Here is a 7367-nt window from a genome sequence, read left to right on the forward strand (position 1 = left end):
CGCTTGAAACACAAGTCCACTACGTGCTGTTTCATCCACCTTGTGCTTGGCTGATGTTGACATCAGGAATGGAAAACAACGGTTTAATGCATTGTTTTGACTTGGATTCATTTTGTCAATAAGGTAATGGTTATTTTAAATGTGGTGGAAAACCTTCTGGCTCCTACTTGCCTGGCTGGGAAAAATTGCGTTGCAGGACGAGGAAAGGTCTTGCTTCATTGTATAGGTGAGTGGTGCTCTCTTTAGCTGACTTAGACAGAATGAGTCTGACTCCACCGCTGGCCGTGCAACTGTTTTCAGCTGCCTGACAAGAGAAACTGTACCTCTTCTGGGAGCCAATAAGCTACCATGCCATGATAACACTTTAAATCTTTAGCCAGTCATGGCTTATTCATTCATTTTCTCCTGATTATGATTTCTTAGCTGGCTAGCACTGTTTAAGGGGAATACATGAAAGGTAACCTAAAGCTTCTTTTTAAGCTGCCTTTTCTGTTTCTATTTTTCTATTTCCTTTTTTTTTGTTTTGTTTTGTTTTGTTTTAAGGTTATTTTGAAATGTGTTGAGAAAGCCTTGGTAGACACATGAATTTGGATACCACTCACGAGGATTTTTTTGACCAAGATTGTCACAACTACTGTGGCAAAATGGGATTTAAGTACTTCCAGCTCAGGCTGTGCATCTTGCTGTTTCCAGGCAGCTAAGGAGTTCAGGCAAAGCAGAGCTGCTAACAGGGAGCCCTGCTTGGGGCTTTCACAACATGGCATAGCACTGAGCTGGGTAGGAAAAGTCTTGGAAAGGAGCTCAAGCACTAGTTAATCTTCCAGGGAACACCTGAAGGCAAATACTTATTTATTTACTCACCCAAATACATACAAGATGGATTCTTGCAATCAGTGCTTGTCTTCACCTAAGTGAGGCTGCCAGGACCAGGGGCATCATCATCCCCCATCATACCCCTGGTTGAGGTAGCACCAGGCTCCAAAGGTTGTGCCAGCACCCCTGGCTAGCCATGGGATATGCACCATCCCAGAGATGCACAAAAATGTAGCGTGCCACTGGCAGAACACGTTCAGCATCAGGGAGGTGGCAGTTGTAAACACCCTCAGCAAACACGGCTGTCCCCATACCTGACCAAGGAGCAGGCCTGAAAAGCACACTTCTGCTCACACATTGCTGTTTACTAAATCCTGAGCCACCAGTTGTCTCCTTATAAAGGGGGAAAAAATATATCTGTATGTGAGGTAACTACTATCCATAGATGTGTAACTCTTCATTTGGTTTATTGCTTGAGAATCCCTTGATGTTTTTAGAGCCAAAATTAGCACAACTGAGCAAAATTCCAGCTGAAACATATTAACTGGCAGTGCAGGATTTCTTTAGTGTGCAGCCTATGCGTATAAACCTGGTTTGATCCCATTGTAAAGAGAAATGAAATCACGCTGCAAATAGCAATTTTAGCGAGAATCATTAATCACCTCCTACAATAAATACTTCTTTGTAATTCAACAGCGGTTCTGAAAGGCATTCTCTTGGAAAAGTCTGTGAAGACGCAAAGGATTTTCCTGGGGGAAAAAAAAGTGGTCATGTGTAAAGACACAGCATCTTGGCTGTCTGCTAAAAAAATGTACATTCTCTTGCTGGAGATTGAACTGCGGACTGCAAAATACCCCATGGCAGATTATCGTCGTTTAAGGTAAATTCTCCTTCCCTCTCTTCCCCTTCTGCCTGTGTTGGGAGCAGAATGCTGCTCCAGGGCTGGGAGCCCTCTGCTCCCCGGCCAGTACCTCCCATCTTTACAATAACTTCAAAAATTACATCGTCCTGTTTAAATTCTCGCATTGTGCTCCCTTTGCTAAGGCAACCAGGAGTTCACCGAGAGGACAAATTTTCTATCCCATTAATTGTTTTTTTTAGAGGAGCAGACTGACCCTTCAAACCCTTGACCTTTAAAGACAGTATTCTTTTTAATCCGGCACTTGGACCTAAATGTCTCTTCCCCCCTCCCTCTCTCTTGCTCTGCCGGTGTCTCACACACGGATTTATCTGCTCTGGCCACAAAGGCGAGCACAGCTCAAAACGCTGGAAGTGGAAGTGTGTCAATATTTCAAAGAAAGACCAAATCACCTCAGAGTCAATTTGCTGTCAGCAGGGAACGCCACTCGGTTAACCCTGGCACCCACCTCCCCTCCACCCACCAAGAAAAATACTCCTCTTCCAAGATCCCCCTCCTCGTTTCTCCTGCAAGCTCTTGCTATACCTGGTGTTTCATTACAGGAGGTACTGAACTGTGACAAGCGCCTTGTGGTATTTAATAACCAGGGCCATCCTGTATCGGGGGATTACGCAATGCTAGGATTTAAAAAAAAAACCCTTTTTTTTTTCTTTTTTTTTTTTTTTTTTCCCCAGGGTGCTTGCAGTCCCAGGTCTTCTTGTCCCGTGTTTGTAAACGAGGAAGGGGTGGGGGGGAGCCCTCACACAGGCAGAGATCCTGGCAGGCTTTGCAGTGAAACTCCAGCTCTCCCGGGCCCCCCCGCCTCGCCCCGGGGCCGTATTCGGGCCTCCCGGGCTCTCCCACCGTTCCCGCACCTCCGCCCGAGCCGGGCCCCGCACGTCACGGCCCCGAGGAGGCGGAGGCTCCTTCGGCCGTGCCCGCAGCCTCACGGCCCGGCCGGGCCGCGGCGGGGTGGGACCCCGCGGTGTCGCTCCAGGGCTGTCCCCTCCCGCCCGGGGCTGCGCGGGCGCGCAAGCCCGGCCCACGCCGGTCCCGCTGGGCTCGGGGCTGTCCCCGCGTGGGCAGGGGAAGCTCCGCGGCCGCCTCCCTCCGGCCCCGGGCAGCCCTGCTGGCTCCGCCCGGGCCCGCGGACAGGCGGCACTCACCCGTGGAAGACGGCCTGTGCAATGCCGCCCTGACGCTCTCCCGTGCCCCTGCCAGCGGCGCAGAGCCCCCTCCCCGTGCGGACAATGACGATCTGGGCTCAACTGGATCATTTGGAGTTGGGGGGGGGGGGGGGAAAGGGGGGTGGAGGCGGGGGGGTGGTAAAGCTGACCCAGCTCGCTGTGCAGAATGGGACAGACCCTTGTTAATAATGCCCCAGAGCTCTCCCTGGAAACTGAGGAGCTGTCAAAGGCAGTAGAGATTAGGGGACCCAAGTACGAGCATCCCTGCGCTCGCAGATAAAGGTGTTGCGTCTGTTCTGGGGGAGATACTGAAATTTTAATCTTTAGGGTCACGTGACTCATTAAATAATTAATGCAGATACTCAGGAATGGATCTGTGGCCGTCAGTCCTCACTAGGAGTGATTCTCTCAGAAGTGAAACTCAACTCCTTATTACTGGAGTTTGTTTTTCTTTCTTTCCTTTTTTTTTTTTTTTTTTTTTCCTCCACTTTAAAAATCCCCCACCTGATTTATCTTGAAAGATTCTAAACTTCTTAAGCAAGCAATAGGGTCTGTGTTGGTAAGTAGGTAGTGTGTATTTCTAGCTTGATGACTTTAATTGTTTGTGCTTGCTTTGTCTGCTGAGCATTTGCTTAACCAGTTTAATATTTAGAAATGTTAAATCTTTGTTTTAGCTGCCTTGTGGTCACATTACGGCTTTTGGTGATTAAGTGTTACGGAGGCAAACACACTTGATAATGTTCTAATTCACACTGTGGAAGGCTGGGTGCCACAGTGCAGGAGGACCTGCTTTGTTCAATTTTCCTGGCGTTAATAAATCACCGTCTCTTAATACATGGCCAAAAAAGCAATGGAAAGGCAGTGAGCATTGCAAAGGAAAAGTCATAGGCGAATTTCTCTATGACTCATTAGTCTGAACGATTTATGTACGAACCTAGAGTGCCGCAATGAATATTAGAGTTTGGGATAACAACAAATTAAAAAAAAATAAAGTCATAGTTTTTGTAAAGTGCTTTATTGCTACTTAGCAACTCTTTCAAGAAACAGCATACTTTAAAGGACAGTGGCAGTGTAAAATATGGTAGCGTGACCTAATAGCTCCAAAATAAATAACAGAAAGTCGCTGGCACCGTTTTCAGATACACGCTCCATATTTAACACGAGTGGGACAACCCAGTCACGACACGCTTGATAGATGATTATTGCTGTTTGTAACATGATTATTGATTAGGGATCAAAAAGGCTAAGGTACGACTTTGAGCCTAAAATGCCAGGGGGTTCCCCTGTGCTGGAGCCGAGTGGAAGGAAAGGTAGAGCTAAGAATAACCCCAGGAAGCAGCACCCGGTCTCTGTGATCGCATTTCGAACTTTCCATTTTCTTTTGTGTTTGCCAGTAGATTTTAGCAGTCAGCGCTCGCAAATTTATGAGACAGCAATAAACAGTTTAGTGGGCTATTATTGCATGATTTTATGTAGACTGGAGTTCAACACCAAATTTAAAATTATTAGCGTAATTATGGAACTACTAAATTACCAAAGCAAAGTATCTGCTCGAAAAGTTCTCCCAAGACAGACTTAATATTTCCAGGGTTCAGATAACACCCTTCAGCAAGAACGGTGTTATTTAATTATTTGCATTTACATTTACTCTCGATTGTAAGATGCGTTAGATGGGTTTTATTAGCACGACTGAATGCGGGGGTACATTATTATATCTGACAAATTCATATGTAAAAGTGATTCAGTAAGTGGCATGCAAATGACCTGACTATTGTCTTTTTGGACCTAGCAATATTGTTTATTTTAGGGGAAAAGAAGGAGCCCAGTTTATTCCCCTCCGTCAATGGCTTTCAGTGATGTCTTTTTTTTTTTTTTTTTTTTTTTTTTTAAAGCATTTGGGCCCGATCCCGCTTCACTGAGGTCAATTGTTAGTCTCTTACTGAGCTTGTGGTGGCAGGATTGGGCCCTGGCTAACCGTTTGAATAAAAGCCCAACCACAATACGCCCCGCATTTAAACTGGAACCCTTTCCGAGTTTTATTCAGCAGAGATGAACACCACGACTTGTGTTTAATGTCTGTTCTTGATTAAATGATCCTAAACAAAGGTTTCCCAGAGGAAAATAAAGCAGACATTCATGTAACAAGAGTTAGGAATGACAATATTTCCAAACACTTGGAGACAGAAGGCATAGCTGTCTACGGGGGGAAAAAAAAAATAAGGAAAAACCCCAACCAAAACAACCACACGCTTTTATTTCTCAGCTCCCCGTGCTCTTCACCCGGGTGGGAATCCACGCTCCTCGCGGGAGCCCGAGCCCGCTCCATCCCCGCCCGCCCCTCTCCGGGCTCTCCCAGCGCACCCGGCAAACCATGTATTGCCAATGAAGGAGCAAAATACCTCCCCCTGAACTCCCCGGTAAGGCACTGTTTGTTGCTTGTTTACAGGGAGCCCCGAAACGAAGCCTCTCGGCCGGGGCGGTGGAAGAAGCTGGGAGCGCCTCAGCCCAACCCTGCGCGGCTGGAGGAGGTAAGAGCCGGGCAGCGACCGCTGCTTTTGCGCCCGTGGCGGCTGTAAGAATGCGATTTGCCCGGTACCTGCATGAAGAACAAGACTGCTGGAATGAGGTTTTGTTGTTGTTGCGATAAATATTTAACCTAGCTGGGATTTTTTTTTTTTTTCCTGGATTGGCTCTATTCATCTTCCGTGGGTGGTGAATGCGCGTGTCTGGGCAGACAAAGAAGTGTACGGGACCTGAGTGATCGCCATCCTTATAAAGGCATTGGGGACAGGAAGGATGCAAAGTCATCTGAAGAGCGAAAGAGTTAGAGAATTTCTTTGTCAGTTCTTAGCTACTTCAGAAATCAAAGGCACCAGGCGAGGGAGAGGGTTGGAGCCAGTTCGGTATTGAATGGCCGCTTATCGCGGCTTGTCTGTTCGCCTCCTCCTCGAGGAGTTCCGCAGCCAGTCCTGCAAACGAGAAGTTCATGTGGGGATGTTAGAAAACCTGATTTTTATCTGCGTGCATACAACAGAATGGTTCGCGAATAAATTTTGGGTATTTGTCCGTCCTGGCCTGCTTTGCATTGAGTGGAGGTCGGTGTCTGGTGGTTCGGAGTTGCTGAAGTCCTTGATATGCTTGGTCCTCTGGCAGGAGAAAAGAAATGCTTTCCATAGTGACTTTTTTTTTTTTTTTTTTTTTTTTTTTTTTTTTTTTAATGCCGGCCGTCGAGAGGGGAGGATTACATAGAATTAGCTCAAACTCCTGCTAGATTTACCTGCTTCTTTTTGGATGTTGATGTACAATTAGTGTATTTTACTACCTTTTAAAAGCGGCCATAAATTACAGGACTACAAGGGCTCTTTATGTTGGCTTAATGAGCTGCTTAAATCTTAACTACAAAAAGGCGCTGCAAATGTCTATTCACGCTTGTGTTCGGAAATTGAAAGCGAAAACACGGTACGAAGGAACCTTCCTCCGGTGGCATGTACCCACAGCATTACGGGAAGAGATATTTGGGATTCCTTAACTGACCCAACACCGGCAGACTCAGCTGACTCTGAGCAGAACTTCTCTCACAAGGGCACAGTCGATAACGCTGCTCTTTTTATCTTCTTGGGAATGATCAAAGACCAACTTTATCAGACTCACGGATGTAGGTAAACAGCTCTGCGTCCCAGCAGATTGCAAATCTTTCGAGGTAGCGAGGAAATAAGTACTTATATCCTACGGGTGATTCCCATTTCTCCTTCACATGGGAGTGATAGGCACACCTCTTACCAACCGGCATAAAAGTAAACTTGAAGCACAGTAAAGATTCTAAATCTAATTATATTGAAGGTAACTGCACATAGCATTAATGCTAAGAGTGGCTATTAATGCCAGAACGGACACAAAGGGTCTCCCTTAATGAAGGCACGTTATGAACTCAGATCTGTTTGTTGTTACTGAGGCTGGAATTTAAACTCAGCTCAAAGCCATGTGTGTATAGCACAGAAAAATCAGTAGCACACCTACTGATAAACTCCACATTTTTTTTTCTACTAGAAACAATCTTTCGGGTCTCCAAATCATCAAGGTAATAAAACACAACGTTGAGTGTCCAGGAACAGGAACAAAGCAATAAATGGGGTGGCGAGGGAAGTCTAGCGCCCGCGACTTGCAAGATCATTTGAATTTGCATCTGAAACCTCGTAATCACGCTCCTAGAGCAAAGAAAACTTTCTCCAAATTCGGCGGAAGGGAATGATTTTCAGCTGCAATTCAGGACAGCACAGTTAGGCAGACCCCCCTTCTGCCTTCCCAAAGCGCACTCTGTGAAAGGTATTCACACGTCAAGAAGTTACTTTTCTTAAGAATTAATTAGTTTCCCCACTATATACACCAAGTTAATTGTTAAACAGTAGTTTTAGGATTAACTTTACCATTAATACCAATAAAGATGTTCACAGAAACAGGGTTTTGAAGCC

This window comes from Chamaea fasciata, unplaced genomic scaffold (genome assembly GCF_029207755.1).
Source record: "Chamaea fasciata isolate MVZ Bird 193981 ecotype frontalis unplaced genomic scaffold, bChaFas1.0.hap1 SCAF_1, whole genome shotgun sequence".
In the NCBI taxonomy this organism is placed as follows: Eukaryota; Metazoa; Chordata; class Aves; order Passeriformes; family Sylviidae; genus Chamaea; species Chamaea fasciata.